Source organism: Ictidomys tridecemlineatus, chromosome 9, assembly GCF_052094955.1.
Source record: "Ictidomys tridecemlineatus isolate mIctTri1 chromosome 9, mIctTri1.hap1, whole genome shotgun sequence".
NCBI classification, from domain to species: Eukaryota; Metazoa; Chordata; class Mammalia; order Rodentia; family Sciuridae; genus Ictidomys; species Ictidomys tridecemlineatus.
The window spans coordinates 55,171,532-55,188,884 of NC_135485.1; the positions used below are offsets into that span (position 1 = coordinate 55,171,532).

At 35.0% G+C, this 17,353-nt stretch overlaps 1 pseudogene; it reads left to right on the plus strand.

Moving 5' to 3' along the window:
* Positions 1 to 1,498: 1,498 nt before the first annotated feature.
* The window catches only part of LOC101955513 (afamin-like), a 59,032-nt pseudogene continuing 43,177 nt past the window's right edge, over positions 1,499 to 17,353 (plus strand).

Genomic DNA, 17,353 nt, shown 5'->3' on the forward strand with positions numbered 1-17,353 from the left:
GTGAGGTTTTTTCCTGCAGTTAAAAAATAAAGTTTGTTCCTGCTTCAGTGGCTCGTGATTTGTGCCCAGCCAGACTGCGGCAATTGCCTTTCTTTATGACCTACCTTCTCATCAAAATGATTTGGCTTTCCCCAAATATATCTTAAAATTTATCATCTTTGTGTTTTAATCACTTCACTCTCTCCACACTGAAAGGCAGGGTTCCTTATTTTCATGTTAGTTGAATTTTTTACATTTTTTTTTCATATGCAACTCATGTGCCACTCCTGTAAATCCTTTTCTGGTTCCTCACCCAGGGATCACAAAGCATCCCTGTGAAATATGTAACCACATTCTAAATGGGATAATAGTCATAGGCACAAGCTGATTTCACTATGAGGGTGCTTAAGAACGCCATCTCCAGGAGACATATCTTTCTTGATCATTGTTGATGGCCTCATAGTGTCCAGCTTGATAAAATGTAAGGACTTCATAAACATATTCTATGCAGAAAACATAAATGTCTTCTGATACACTCATGCTCATTGGGAAAGAATCTATGATTTTATGATTTGAGGTGAGTCTGGAGATCACTTAAATATCTATGTCTGAGTAGTGCTATAAACTACACTCCCCTCAGCATGCTGAGACCTCTCTTATCAACTCCTGTTCTGGAATTATATCACTTACCAGTTAATCTTCACATCACTTCTCTAGTCATAAGTGACAGACATTTGGCATGGACATGGTGTTTGTATTTCACATTAGTTATTGGGGGAGCCATCAATGGCAAATCTAAAATCCTATCAGTTTGAGATTAAGTCAATGAGTTCAATTTAGTAAACATATCCCGAGCACACAATTAGCTAGGATTAAGATCTCCTATTTGGGGGCTGAGGTTGTGGCTCAGTGACGGAGCGTTCACCTAGCATGTGCGAGATCCTGGGTTTGATCCTCAGTACCACATAAAAAGAAATAAATAAAATAAAGATATTGTGTCCAACTCAACTAAAAAATAAATATATATTTTTTAAAAGATCTCCTATTTGGTTCATTTGACTCCTATCTTTCTCATTAAATGTCAAGATAATTTCTATCATAATATTTTACTTTACACTTTGTAGGCTTAAGTGTCATATGTAGTTTTTCATTAGAAAAATGTTAAAATACCAGAATATTTAATAACCTAAATATCTTTACTTTTCAGACAACTTCATGTTAACCAGAAATTTATGGAAGAGAACACAGGAATCCATGTGAGTTGTGCTAGATCCTTTTTGATGATGATAGTTTTGTAATCTTATGTGATCATTCCAGAAATTTTAGTGCTTCTTAAAGTTAATTTAGTGAAACTGAACCCATATAGAAAAGTAAATACAAAATGACATTAATTATAAAATTCAGGCTATGCAATTGAATTGTTAAGAAAATATAAAATTTATAGCCTTCATACTTAATCTCCTGAGGCTATAGAACAAGTGGACATTCCTCTGAGTTTTCGTTAGTGGAAATTCCGCAGATGATCACTGATTTTGCATGTGGACTGTTGCAGTACCATTCTCGCTTTGCTCAGTATGTTCAGGAAGAAACCTTTAATGAAATGGAAACTCTGGTGAAATATACAATAGAATACAGGGATAAATGTTTTGCTCACAAAACCCTTCTAGAGTGTGCTGAAATAGCTTTAAGTAAATCACTTGCATTGCTTATATATAGGAGATTATTTGCCAACAATGAGAAAGTTTCTGGATTACAATTATGAAAAGAAAGATACCCTTTGTGCATCATTTTTATTTCACCTAGTTTTAGTATTTAGGATAAGGCTTATTTATCAGGTGAGATGCACTTCTTTTTATTATATACAGAAGGACTTAGTTATATACTTGCAATTTGTATGCATATGTCTTATATATGCAGAGTCACCACCTGCATCTCTAGAAACTACTGAAAACTATTTCCAAGTCCTCTACTGATACACTGACCTTGTTTTCTTGGGGAGATCAGGAGAAAAGCCATGATGCAAGGGAAATATAGGTAGTAAAAAAAGAGTAGCAGGTTAAGGGGGCTTGTGGTGGGATAAAGACAGCTTCCCAGCTCATGGGATGGTTGTCAAGGGTGTGGGTGAAGATACTCTGCTGGCAATAGTGGGGAAATTGCAATCGTTTCTCCATAAGATAGCACCAATCATTTGTTGTGTTTATTGTTTCTTTTCAGAAGATAGAACAGATTAACCATGACTAAAAATTGTCCTCTTGTTCTCTGTTGTCCAGATGAATGTGTCACAGTAAAGGATATGTATTATGGAGGTGTTGCCACAAAAGTATAATTTTTCACAGTGCTGCAGTAAAGAAAAAAAAAAGTGAACTTTGAAAGAAGGCTCTGTTTCTGTATAAAAGAAAGCTGTTGTAGGATTTCTGCCCCTTTCCCTACTCTGGATCCTGAAGAGAAATGCCAGGCTTATACAAATAAAAGAGAATCTTTTCTAAATCAGTAAGTTTAATCTTGGTAGATAAATGATTTAATCAAAGCATTATTCTTAGGATAAGACATATACTTACCTCAAAAGAACATGACAGGGTTCATTGATTGACTGAATCAAGCAATGTATTATCATATGTCAGGTTCTGTTTAGGATATGGTTATGACTAAGATGTGGTCCACCTTTAAGATCTTTACATTAGTGCTGTGTATCTTCTGATGAGAAAAGCCCTAGAAGAGAGGTACGTGCCCAGTGTTTCAAATTGCTAGGAAACTAGTGAGGAAATGACATATTTTCCCAAGGTGAAGTTTCAGCTCTTTTTTTTTTTTTTAATTTGTTTTAGCTAATTATACATGACAGCAAAATGCATTTCGATTCATTGTACACAAATGGAGCACAACTTTTTATTTCTCTGGTTGTACATGATTTAGAGTCATACTACTTGTGCAATCATACATCCAACTAGGGTAATGATGTCCAGCTCATTCCACCATCTTGCCTACCCCCATTCCTCCTCCCTTGAAGTTTCAGCTCTTAGCTTGGAAAGACATGAAATTATTGGCTGTTTAGCTAATATGCTATTTTAAAAGTTCAGTACTTTCAGAAGCACAGGCTTTTTATAGAAAGATAGTGTGCTTTGAAACCTCTCACAGACTTATATGAATAAAAGTAAAAATTATCCTTGAATCTCAAATGGGGTGTATATTGGTTGTTATTCTTTGAATATGGAAGGGAGATCTGCTACCCACCAAGCATCAAGGAGAAAGAGATTATTTGTAGATGAGTGTGCTGGATTAGAGCTGCAATTATCAATCTTAATTTAGAGTTAGCAATGTCAGGGATATGGACTTTGAAGGATGATACTGAGGAATGTATAATGTTGCCTGGTATAAAATTTTCTATAATAGAGACCTTTCTTTTACCTTCTTTTTTTTTTTTTTTTTTTTTGGTGGGATGGTGGTGGTAGTGGTACTGGGAATGGAACTCAGAGGCACTAGACCACTGAGCTACATCCCCAACCGTATTTTGTATTTTATTTAGAGACAGGATCTCACTGAGTTGCTTAGCACCTCGCTTTTGCTGAGGCTGACTTTGAACTCACAATCCTCCTGCCTGAGCCTCCTGAGCTGCTGGGATTACTGGTGTGCACCATTGAGCGTGGCTTATCTTCACTTTCTTTCCCTTTCATTTTCTCTCCCTTCCCTTCTCTGATCTACCATTCTTTTCCTGCTTCTTCCCTTTACCTTTCCCATTCTTCCCATCCCCTTGCCTCCCTTCTCCTTCTTTCACTCCATTTCTTCATTCTCACCTTCCTTCCTTAGTGCTGAGGATGCAACTCAGGGCCTTGCCCATGTGAGGCAAGTGCTCTACTACTGAGCTATACCTCCACCCCTCCTTCTCTGTTTTAAGAAATATTTTGAACTTTTTCATAGCTACACGCATGAAGTTGCCAGAGGGGAACCCCTTTGCCTTTGGCCCTACACTCTTAACTCTCGCTGCTCTTTTTTGAAGAAGTGGCAAAAATATGTTGTGAAAAACAACAAAACACCAACTCCTTTCAAGCAAAGGTGGGTATTGCATTTTTTTTTGTTAAAGGATAAGGAATCATCCCACTCCATGGCTCTGGACACTTACTTAAAACTATAATTATTTTATAGCAAATGACTTATTTACCATATTCCCATATACCAAGATAGTATCATGATACACCCACTGATTTAAACCCATTCTCTTTATCCAAGACCCTTGTCAGATAGCCACAAATTTTCAGCGTCTGTTTTCTGACTTTGTTTTCTTTTCAAGTTGGAGAAAAAATGCTAGTGAGTAAATATCAGGGTGAAGAGAACTGTTTATCTTCTATCCTGGACAAACCCTCTTTGACACTTCCTCTTTGGCATTGGAGCCATCCAAGTAGAGATGACCAAGCTCACAGCATACTGCCCAACCAGGTGAGCACCACACATCCCAGTCAGTTCAGCCATCAGAGACCAGCCTAACCTTCAGAGTGTACCACAAATGCATAGCTCTTTCCATATGCAAATGTGCCAAAACAAAAATTCGTTAGATTTTCTTCTCTGAACAAACTCTCTAATGATGGAGATGTAGTTTAAAAATAAGAGAGTAGGGAGATTTTGGTTTTGTTTTCAACAGAATTTCCTCTTTTTTCTTCAGGCGGCACCTGTCACACAATATTTAAAAGCATTGTCTTCCCATGAAAAACTGTGGTACCTTTTTGATATTTGGACCCAAAGTTAAACTCTGTATGAGTTCTACATCATCTATCTTGTCTATACTTGTATTTTCTTGTCTGCATCCCGTTTGGTTAAATAATTGATCCTTTTCATTTGTATTCCTCCTAGTTCCCCAGAGGTTTTGAGGTGGGTGAGCATGGCTGGCTCAGAACCAGGTCATTAGAACAGGATGAGATAAAACTTGGGAGGAGGAAAGCTGTCAAGGAGAAAGGAGGCACTTCTGAGATGTATTTTGGTCAGTCTGTGGATTATCTATGCCTCCTGTGGGCTCACAGCAGGAAGTGGAGGCCCTTATGCCTTGTGCCCTACTGGGATTATAGAAGGAAACACCTCTCTTGGGTCTTTTATTTCCTTGGATCCAGTCAGGATTTTTTGAAGTATCCTACAGATGGTGCAGTATGCCATGAGCTGCTTTATGAGGTCATCTGGGCAAAGTCAGTGTGATACCAGTGGCTTTGGAGCTGTTTATGTTGTATGAACAAAGAACTCACTATTGTTTTATGGTTGTTCAAATTATTTCAGTGGTTTATCAATTCTCTTTCTAGAAATATTGCTGTATTCAGTCAAATATTTCCCAAGATTGAATTTAAGGAGCTTACTTCCCTCCTAGAAAATGTTTCTTCCATGTATGACGGATGCTGTGAAGGGGATTTTTGTAGTGCATCCGTTGCCAGGTATAATATTCTCCCAAAGTAAGTAAAACTGTGATTTGTGGTATTCATTTAAAATTTTCTATTTCTAATTAACATGAAGAGTTGTACATACTTTTTAGATAAAGTGTGATATTTCAATAAATATATAAATGCATACTGATCAAATTTCCAATTAGCATTTCCATGTCCTTATCATTTCTTTGTTTAGATCTCTTCAAGCTCTTCCAGTTCTTCATAATCTATCTATCTATCTATCTATCTATCTATCTATCTATCTATCTATCTATCTATCTATCTATCTATCTATAGGTTATTATGACTTGACATCAGGAGGTCTGGCCTAAGAAGTTAACTGCCATGCAATGCTATCCCACAGCTGTTAAGGGGAAGGTTAGCATGGACTAAATTGAATTCTGGTTGAGTCACTAGGACAGGTTAATGTTTTGTGCTTTAATTTTCATCACATATAAAGTTCACATAAGAATATTCATTTGAAATTATGAAATATCATCTAAAGACTATGGGGTGTCTTCCTCCAGGACGATTACATCTACAGAGAGTGTGAAATGGGAAAAGACAGATGCACAACTGAAATAGTGCAAAAAAATGTTCTTTTAGTTCTGATAGCACTAGGTGCTAGGTAGTGTGACAAGTAACAGGTAGTAATGGGAGAGGCTGCTTCTCTTCTCTCAGGAAGGCTGCACTGGGAGTGAAAAGAAAGCCATACTGTCCCCCATCCCAAGTTGGAAGTCTGAATATATTTTCCAATAGAATTCGTCTCAGTGTGTAATTGCTAAAATACTAGTTGCATCATGTACTATTTCTGATACTTGATGAGTTGCATTATTCTAATAGTTAACTTTAAGTAATTCTAATAATTCTATCCACTCAAAAAAAAAGTCTAAAACATAACATGGATGAGAATTTATCAAACCCGAGGAGGAGCTTAGCAATTGAAAGCAGACTCAGTATTAGATGTGAGTAGCCTAAAAGAAAGTGAGGCTGGATTTTTTTTTGTAAATTTGGACCGTAAAATGTGATTGATTGACCTGAGTCTATTTTAGATTCAATGAAGATGATCACTGGCAAAACCCACATCATCAATTTGGTTTATGCAAATGCTTTGAAGTACTACTAGTCCAGTTGTAATCCAAAAAACTCTTTCCAGTTAACATTTTTTATTTTCACTTTTATTTCTATGCTCTGTTTTATTGAGTCTTATTAGATTTTGATATGATTTTAAAAGTAATAAATGATTATTATAGATGACTAGAAAAGTAGTAAAGTTACAAAGAAAAAAGTAAAAAAAGAAAACTTTTGATTCTATTGCCAAGAAATAGCTATAACTATCATTTATTTTAAACTTTTCTGTGCATATAGGCATATTTGTGTGTGTGTGTGTGTGTGTGTGTGTGTATGTGTGTGTGTGCGAGCCTGCTTAAAAACAAGATTAGAAGAATTCCTTTATAGGAAACATTTAGGCCTGCAATTTATTTGGAGTCATAGAAATTTTTGTTATAAATGATGCTATATTATCATTCCATTATGGTCACAAACATAGTAACTTAAAACAACAGAAATCTACTCTGTTTCAGGGGCCAGGAGTCTGAAATGAGTCTTATAGGCTAAGATCAAGGTATTAGAAGGACTGTGTTCCTTTTGAGGCTCTAGGGAGAATCTGATCCTTGATTGTCCCAGTTCCAACCTTACATGTCATTAAACAAACTTCAACGTATATATCATTTTATTTATGGTTTTTAGTTGTAATTGGACACAGTATCTTCAATCAATCAATTAATTTATTTATTTTTATGGGTGCTGAGGATGGAACCCAGTGCCTCACGCATGTGAAGCAAGGGCTCTACCACTGAGCTACAGCCCCAGCCCTACATCATTTTAAATAACGTTTTCCCATCATAATGATTTAACTAATTTTACTGCTTTCTTGTTTGTGTTGGGCATTGTGGATGTTTAATTAGGTTGTTTTTCATTTTATAAGTGATTTGAATGTAAGTATCTCATTTCATTTTTTTAATGAGTTTTTATCAGTTTTCTTAGGATAGATTATTAGAGGAGAAATTATTGGGTTTAAATCTATGAACTTTTAAATAACATTTGACACAAATTGTCAAGTTATTTTCTAGAGATGTTTTGTCAGTGTATATAGCAATGTATGAGTATACTCATTTCAATTTCATATTTACCAACATTGGACATGATTATTAGCTTTGTTAGATTTACACATAAAAAATAGGGCTGCGCACATCAATGTTGACAACAGTACAATTCACAATAACTAAATTGTGGAATCAACCTAGATGCCCTTAGTAGAGGAATGGATAAAAAAATGATATATATATATAATATGTATATTATATATATATATACACAATAGAATATTACTCAGCAATAAAAGAGAATAAAATCATGGCATTGCATGTAAACCGATGGAGCTAGAGAAGATAATGCTAAGTGAAGTTAGCCAATTCCAGAAAAACAAATGCTGGATGTTTTCTCTGATATAAAGAGGCTGATTTTTTAGTGGGGAAGGGAGGGGGAGCAAGGAAAGAATAGACAAACTCTAGATGAGGTTAGAAATGATGGAGGAATGAGGTGGACATCATCATCCAAAGTACATGTCTGAAGACCCAAATGGTGTGAATATACTTTGTATACAACCAGAGATACAAAAAATTGTCCTCTATGTGTGTAATATGATTTGTAATCCATTCTGCTGTCATATATAGCAAATTAGAATAAAAAAATTAGGGCTAGGTATGTAGCTCAGTTGTAGAGCATCTGCTGAAAATGTGCTAGGTTGTAAGTTTGATCCTCATCCCCCGCCAAAAAAAATTGAGAGAAATATATATTTTTAAAAAATAATGGTTGTGTTTTAAGTCAATATTTATTTGATATTTTAAGTTTCATTAAACTTTTCCCATATGATTTTAGCTATTATGCTTATGAATTTCCTGTGAAAAATTAGTTCATGTCTGTTACCCATTTTCCTACTGAAATTAGAATGTTTTTCATATTAACTCTGATGCAATCCTTACGTATTATAGAAATTAAGTATTTGATATTCTAAAATTTTTCATTCCTTTGATATGTGCTAATTTTGCTTTATTTAAAATGTTTCTTTTACTTGCTATAATTGTTAGTTTACTGGTTCAAATTTGAGCAATGAAGTAAGAAAACTTGAATTTTTAAATTCCTGCCCTGTCACTTTCCCTAACAAGGCAGTCTGCTCCTGATTCTTAATGAATCATGGTGCTAGAAAAGTCTTTTTATAAAGGGAAACACAATTTGTCCCATAGCATTCATACACTGTTATGTAGTTCTTTCTGGTGGTCACTTGTTAGAAGTCCAATTTTATGCCATGTGACTGACGGTCCAAAATATATTTGAAGATGACTATTGGAGACCCCTACATCCCAAATCTAAATGATGAAAAAAAGGATAGATTAACATAATTTAAAATGTTCTGCAGTAATACTTACTTGTTGGGTCATTCCAAGTAAGTCACTTAATTTTACAAGGCCAGTTTCATTTACTTAAAAATTCAAGGCACACTCAAACATTCCTGGTGGGACTGAAAATTGGTGTAACCAACCTGGAAAGCAGTATGGAGATTCCTTGGAAAACCTGGAATGGAACAATCATTTGATCCAAATATCCCTCTCCTCCATCTATACCCAAACAACTTAAAATCAGCATACCATAGTAATGCAGCCACATAATGTTTATAGCAGCTCAATTCACAATAGCTAAACTGGGTTTCAATAGTTATTCCATAGACAATGGGAATCTACTTATGTTCAGAACCAAATTAGATGTCCTTAAATAGATGAATGGATAAAGAAACTGTGGTATATATACACAATGGAATATTACTCAGTATTAAAAGAGAATAAAATTATGAAATTTTCAGGAAAATGAATGGAGTTGGAGAATATCCTGCTAACTAAAGTAAGCCAATTCCCCAAAACAAAGGCCAAATATTCTCTCAGATAAGTGGATGCTGATCCATAATGGGTAAGGAGGGGAATGGAAAAAATGGAGGAACTTTGATTGGGAAAAGGGGAGAGAGGGATAGGGAGGAGGCTTGGGGTCAGGAAAAATGGTGAAATGAGATGGACATCATTACTCTAGATACATGTATGACTACACATATGGTGTGACGCTATATCATGACAACCAGAGAAATGAAAAGGTGTGCTGCAATTGTGTATGATGAATCAAAATGTGTTCTACTGTCATATATACCTAATTTATATAAATAAGTTAATTAATAAAAAATTCAGATAACAGCCACCCTGGCCATTTGAATGAGAATGAAATATAGTCATTGTCAACATAAAATTTGAATTGTACTTCGAAATTCTTTAAAGCTCCAAAAATTTTGTACTTTCAAATTTCAGCAAAAATACATTTTTAATAGAAAAATTCAAATTCTTACACATACATGTAAGACGTGCTCTCAACTTATTGAGTAACATATAATAAGGAGAGTCTGAAAATGTTCTATAAATAGAGATGGTATTGGACAAGTTGACATAGAGTTTATGACCGAATCTTAGATAAATGTTTATACCTGTGATTTTTCTTAATTTTCCAGAAAGACAAATTCAATGAGACAACTGAGAAAAGCCTCTGGATGGTCCAACAAGAATGTGAACAGTTGCAGAATTTGAGGAAGGTTGGCTTGAAATACCAGTAGGTTGCTTACACAAGTGTGCTAATACTTGGTGGGACTGAAAATTGGTGTAAATTGGTGACCAGGGCAACATAAAAAATTCCTAAGGAGTAAAAAATAAAAGTCAGTCTTTGTTTTGCAGTTCACAAACTCTGGGAAATAATAAAAACACAAAACCCAACAATGCACATTGGATTGTCACATTAAATCTTTTATCAGAAATGAGGTTAGAATTGGGAAAAGATCCAGGATTCTGGACAAATGGCACAAATTGGTTCTCTGATCTTTAATTGCTGTTTAAAATTGACTTTCCCACTCCCAAATCAGGGTCCCTGGATTTTGTCTTGTTTGGGAATAGGACGGAACAAACTAAAGGTCATTATCATTTTCTGAGAAAGAGATGGTTTGCCCAGGATTTGAGCCTATCTTAACTAAGTTTATAGAAATAACTCTGGATTTGCTTAACACTGTAATAATTATTCTTTCAGTGTTCATGAATAATATACAGTTAATTCCAATTTTCTTAGTTATGCTAATACAGTGTTTGTTGATAGCGAACATCTTCAAAATAAAACATGATTCTATTTATTTATTTATTTGGTATGGGGAACTGAACTCAGAGGCACTCAACCAAACAGCCACATCCCTAGCCCTATTTTGTATTTTATTTAGAGACAGGATCTCACTGAATTGCTTAGCACCTTGTTTTGCTGAGGCTGGCTTTGAACTCACGATCCTCCTGTCTAAGCCTTCTGATCCTCTGGGATTACAGGTCTACGTGACAGTGCCCAACTAAAACATGGTTTAAAAAAATATGACTTTACTATTTCTGCCATCTTGCTGTTAGCTGAGAATTCAAACCCAGACCATTAAAGATCTTATTTTCCTTCATCTCACTGCCAACATGTGTCTATCAATTTCTCCTTTTAATATTTATTGACTACACAAATGATTTCAAGCAGGATTTTCACTTATAAGCCAAGGTGTTTGCTGCCGTGGAGCTCCGCAGGGGAGATACAAAAAAAAAATCTAAGAGCTTCTAAGAGCTTCTGAGATGACCATGAAATGAGAAAGGGAGCAAAAAAAATGCAGAGATATAGGAGGCAGGGAGAGGAAGATGGAGAGTGAGGAGATATTTCTCTACCATTTTCTGGGAGCAGGGAGCACATTGTACTTATTTTGACTTGCTTGAAGGGTCTGGGTTTCAATAGCTATTCCATGGTCGATGGGAACCTACTTATGTTCAGAACCAAATTATGTTCTCTCAGCTCCCTTATCAAGTTCACAAACATAGCCTCCAGCTCTTCACTGAAGAACTGATCCCTCTTGGCAAGGGAATGGTGTCCCTTTGACTACCTGCTGTACACTAAGTGAGGAGTTTGCCTGTGTTGATAATATGGTGAGCATGGCCTGGCCATCTGAAATTGATTCTCATGCATGTATGAGTTTATCAGGATGAACCCAACTACTGTGTAGAATCAAAAAGACTAAAACATAAATAAATAAAACAAAATTTAAAAAGGAAAATGAAGAAAAAGTATTTCCACTCACCAATTGGTATTGATTGTCTACTTTCCTCTCTTCCTTGTTTTCAACATTTTTGAGCAAGTAATGTCAAGTCCTCCTTTTGGTTTACTGTATGCAGACCCTAAGAGGGAAAAAAGACTGTATTAAATATTTGTTAAGGATTTTCTAAATTATCTTGCTTATTTCTTATTTATATGAGAAGTGATTTGTTATGATTAATGATCTAGGAATTACAATATTGTTTCAGGATCATGCAGGGAATCTTATAATTTTAAGTACTGATACAAATTCTTCCTTTTGCTCTAAGAGGAAGAGTTCAGAAAGAGATATGCTACTTCCAGCCCAATCCTTTTAAGCTTGGGGAGTAAAATACCCCGCAGGGAAACATACCCAAGAAACATAGTGTTTGCTCACCACTTTCTGTTTGTTGACTGCAGGTCTCTGCTTACAACTAAAAATGTGTGTGTATGTTACCAAGAAATTGATCTGTATGCATTCCAATTTCTATACTTTGAATTTTTGTCATAATGTCACTTAGGACCATAGGCTTGACTTTCCTTTGGGCATAATATCGTGTTTTGAGATCCTGTGTCTTCTGAGTGAAGTTTGCAGTGATCGTGGAGCTTATAACTATTCATCTAATCATACTTTTCAAAACTCCATTTAATATTTAAAATCAGATCTGAGTTCCAATTCCTATCGGTACAGGCAGATTTAGATCTTGGAGAATTATGTGGAATAAATGAAAATCAGACCATCAGCCCTGCTGTGGACCACGGTTGTAAAGAAAACTTTGCTTTCAAAAGGCTCTGCTGCAAGGATTTGAAAGCTGATGAAATGTATGTGCTGCCCTCCTCTCAAGATTTCTTTACCTTTTGGGTGGACTATCAGGCTTAGAATGAGGACCTTCAGAGAAAGACAGACAGGTACAAAGTTGTTCTTCTATGCCTGCTCTTTTCAGCCAGGGGGCACACTCTGCAACCAAGAGAGGTTTACTGTAATAAGTTATGTGCTTTTGGTGTTCCTTCCACCAAACTGTCTACTCTCTCCTATTCAGAAAAATACCAGTGCATTTTTATTGCCACTGTTTATAATAAAATCCCGTTTTGTCTTTTTCTCTGCTAGACACTTGGAGTGCTTAGCAGATGGTGATTTGGAAATGTGAGCTAGGGCAACTAGCAAAACGCCCATGGACAGGTTCACAATGAATTGGATTTTCTTAAGAGAATGACAAGAATATTTGTCTTTTGAGTATTTCACTTAATGATTGAAAAAAGAAGGGGTCCTAAAGAATTTTACTTTCATTCCTTTAGATGTGATACTTTAGATGCTAAGAAATAAGACCTGTTTTTAAAATTATTTACACAATATCTGTATCAATGTAGTACAAACAGCATTCATTGTTCCTGAAGAAGGGAGACTGGAGTTGTTTTGGAAATAATGTTCTGGAAAAATCAAGTATAGCAATTTATTTTAAAGTTCTGTTCATATTTTATACCATTTTACTTGCAGATCCCCAACCCTCCAAGAGTCCATCCTGTAATTTTAATGGTAAAGTTTCAGAAGATCTTTTCTAAAATGGAATATTTTAGCTCTTTACATTTACTCAATATTTAGACGCCCAAGATATGCAATTCTCCAACAAGCATTTTGGAAAAGAGGAGTGTCAGGAAGAAATTGTAAATTAATTCTCTTTGATTTCTTTGGGCTCAAGCCTGGACTCACCTATGAGTAGCTGCAACCTTTGTTTACAAATCTCTCTAATATGGCAAAGAAATGTTGCCAAATGCAGGAGTCGGAAGCCTGTCTTCTTGAAGAGGTAATTATATTTCTTTTCCACTGATGTGCCACTGGTATCTCTGGTCAAATAAAATCAAATGGAATTCTCTATGGGACTCTGTGTCCACTGTGCATTGTCTCTGAGACCTGTGTTTGAGAGCACACGTGCTGTCTAGCTCACCTGCAGATACCTCTCTGATTCAGGTGTTGGGTACAGTCTCCTCCATGAGCACATGGTATAAAGATAGCTGTCAGGAGTCATTATAAGATTTTGAGTGAAAGAAAGATAACAAATCCATATCATATTCTAGAAAATAATTTGGGGGAATAATATGCAAAATAGCTTGTGTGTGAAGTATATCTACTCTTTAATATATCACTACAATGAAATAGACTAAGAGATGAAGTACAAATAGATTGAAAGAATTAAAAATTAATTATGACTCATTGATATATAGGGAACAAAGAAGCACAAAAAGATAAAAGATACAAAGAGTTGTCAGTGAATAAAATGTGAACAATTTTTTCCATTATGTCCAACTATGATGCACCAATAAAAACTAGGGGGGAAAAAGAATATGATTTCACTGAGGTCAACATCAGAGAGGCTGTGTCCTTTCATATGCATGGAACATATAGCCAGTTCTTTCTCTTTGGGATTGAATAGTGACTTGAATGCAGTTTCAGAGCAATGAGGGGGAGTGGTGTGACAGAAATGTGTGAATTAGGCCAGGGTAGGACCCTTGGGAGTAAGGCTCTGTGGTGAACTGAATGGTCCATGATCTGCCTAATGACATGCAGATTAAAGTGCTTACAAAACATTTTTAACCACCAAGTTAACAACTGGAATATCTATGTAACTGATCAATGAGATTTAAAAATGCAAATGTTAGATTGAGTTGTAGAGGGAAGGACCTCTTGCTTTATGGCTTGGTCATATAACCTGACCTCTATCAAATGGATGTTTGGGTTAGAACTCAGACCTCAGGTTTTACATCCTATCTTTCCTTTCTATTGAGTTAGTAGTTTAGGACATGAAAGAATGATAACAGTGACTCACTTGAGTTGCCACTATCTCTGGCTGTTGTGCTTGGAATAAGGCATTTTTTACAGTCTTGATTCTTATGTTTACTCTGAACTCCCTCTACCTTTAGCCTAGTCTGAGTAGGAGAACAACACAGAACAAAAAGGTTGTTAAAAACAAATATGTTGAATTCTTAGTGAAGAGGGGATAACTGGGTATTTTTAGAATTTTCCACAGTTGTTCACTTTCACTGAAAAATAAGTGGTAGTGACCATAGCCAATTAATATTGTTAATATTATAAATACTGTTGTCAATATTTGTAGGCAATTAACTCAATTTATTTAATTAAATGATTGCAAGTGCCTTTGGTATATAATTGTGTGGTTTTAATTGTTCAAGAGGTTACATTTTTCCCTATAAAAATAAGCATATAATGTTATAAGAAAATCCAAGAGAAGAACAGAATTACCCTATCAGAAATTTAAGAACACTTTTGCACTTCAACACAGAATATTATAAAGCAAAGCAGTTGAAGATTATCATATCATAAGATATTTTAACATTATTTTCAAGTAGCTGTAACACAAGATCATACAGGATTATTCTTTTGAAGAATAAAGCAGAAAGGTAGAAGTTCTTTTTATATGAAATGTAAGTGACAGAAGAGATAGGAAATATTTTTTCAGCATGAGGATTTAAAATTTACTGTTTCAGGGGATGACACCCTTTAAACAGCATGTGTGTATGTCCAAGGGTTTGCTTAACTTAAAGAGATGCAATGTCTACAAGTTTCCACACAAAAATGTCCGGTACAAAGTTCTGTGACCAGTGGCATGTAAGGTAATCCAACCAGGGCAACTCGGGTGATGCTCTGTTAAATTTCAAAGGTTACCATGCGTGGGTTTAGAATTTGTTTAGAGAAGCTGGGATAACCTTTACTCCCTTTTAGCAGAAGCACAATTTTATGAATCTGAGACCCACTCCCTACGTTTGAATCATTAACTTTTACCTTGAGTTTCAGATAATAACATTTTTCTACCTCAGGTTTGTTGATTCTTGAAGCTGGGTGACTATATCTTTTTTGCTTTTCTTCATGCTCCACCATCTTAAATTATCTTTCTACAATTTAGTATTAATTCAATTATTAAACTTAATGAAAGATGGCTGAACACAGTTATTAGGGATCCTTCTTGATATTCTTGTAAATAGTAGGATTGGGTTCAGGACTCCATTGTTAAACTCAAGTTTAGGCATTCATTGTTTTGTTGAGAAATGGAAATAGATCTTAATTTTATCTTATAAATAATCCACTTTTTATTGGAAAGGTCTTTTGTATACAAGTCAACAAACATTTCTTTCAAAAAAATAAAAATAAATTGGTTGAGATTGAACCTCATCAAACTCAGTGAAGAGGTGTTTAATGTGCAAGAACATATACTCCATGAGTATCTTCAGGTTTCTCATTCAGGCTTCCCCCTTCCTCTTTTACATGTGATCAGTTCTCAGTTTTCTTTTATGGTGTCTGAAAGGCAGATTTGCATTTCACTTTATGATGTGTAACAAAAGCACAATTGTTATCTTCTGTTAGTTGTGATCTCCTGGTTTCATCCTTTCAAAAGCCAATAAAATAAAGCTTGTTTTATTTTGGCAGATGTTGCTGTGACCACTTTTTATTTGACATCTATATTCGACACACATTTCTTGGATATTGATGCAGAAGGTAATAAATCTGCTCTTGTATGCTTTACATGTTTTAAATGAATACTAGGAGAATGGGAGGATACTAGACTCTAAGAAGAATCAGGTTTTCATCCTGCTCTACCACTTACTAGCATTTGAACTTTGGGCAAGTTCACTCTTCTGTCTGTGCTTTCCTCATTGTCTTCCAGCGCTGTTAGAAGAGTTGTATTCAATTAATTTTGTTGCATAGCTGGTAGTGTTACAGTTCTTGTTAGGTCCTGAAATTAAGAACAAGTGCCTGTTTAATTAAATTATGAGGGTCATATTTTGAGCAAAAATCATTGTCAGACAAAAGATATTTTTTCTTTGTGAATTTTAATAGAAAGACTCGAAATGTATAACATGAAGTCATATTCACTCATTCTTTTATCTTTATTTTGAAAGATAATTATGCAATTATCTTTATCTGAAGATAATATTGAATAGAATATAATTACATTAAAAATCAGTTTGTCTCAGAAGATTTGGATTGTGATTTGCCACACATAGGAATCAAACCATTTTCGAAAGCAATAATTTGATCATTTAAAATACTGTAACACTTCTATTAAATGTATTTTTTTTGTTGTTGTTGCAAGGAGAATGAACAGTAGAAAATTAGCTACTTTTCTAAAAAATAGTATAAAAATTTTTGTTTCTGATTTTGGGAACACTTGGTGCATATGTGCTCACTCATTTAAATGATATTTATTGAATGTGCAGTATTTTAACCAATGGAGATAAAATAAGAATTAAGATTGGTTAAGAACCTATGATCTTGGGCTGGGGATGTGGCTCAAGCTGTAGCGCGCTCACCTGGCATGCGGGCGGCCTGGGTTCGATCCTCAGCACCAATACAAACAAAGATGTTGTGTCTGCCAAAAACTAAAAAAAAAAAAAAAAAAAAAAAAAAAAAAAAAAAATTATCTTGTCTCTCTTAAAAAAAAAAGAACCTATGGTCTTCAGTGAGAAATGTTTTATAATAAAGGAACAAGTTCCACTGAAGGCTTTCAAGAGGAGGATGGGAATCAGAATTCAGAATATAATAATCAGGATAGTCAAAAGATGTCTGAATTCTTCATGAGACCTCTATTTTCAAAATATAATAGCAAATATTATTATAATGTATAATGGGATTTCAGGGAGATATATCTATATCTTTATCTATATATATCTAACTATATTTATATCACATGTTTGCCTTTTGCCTTCGGTTAATATTTAGGGAAACCAGGTACTGTTTA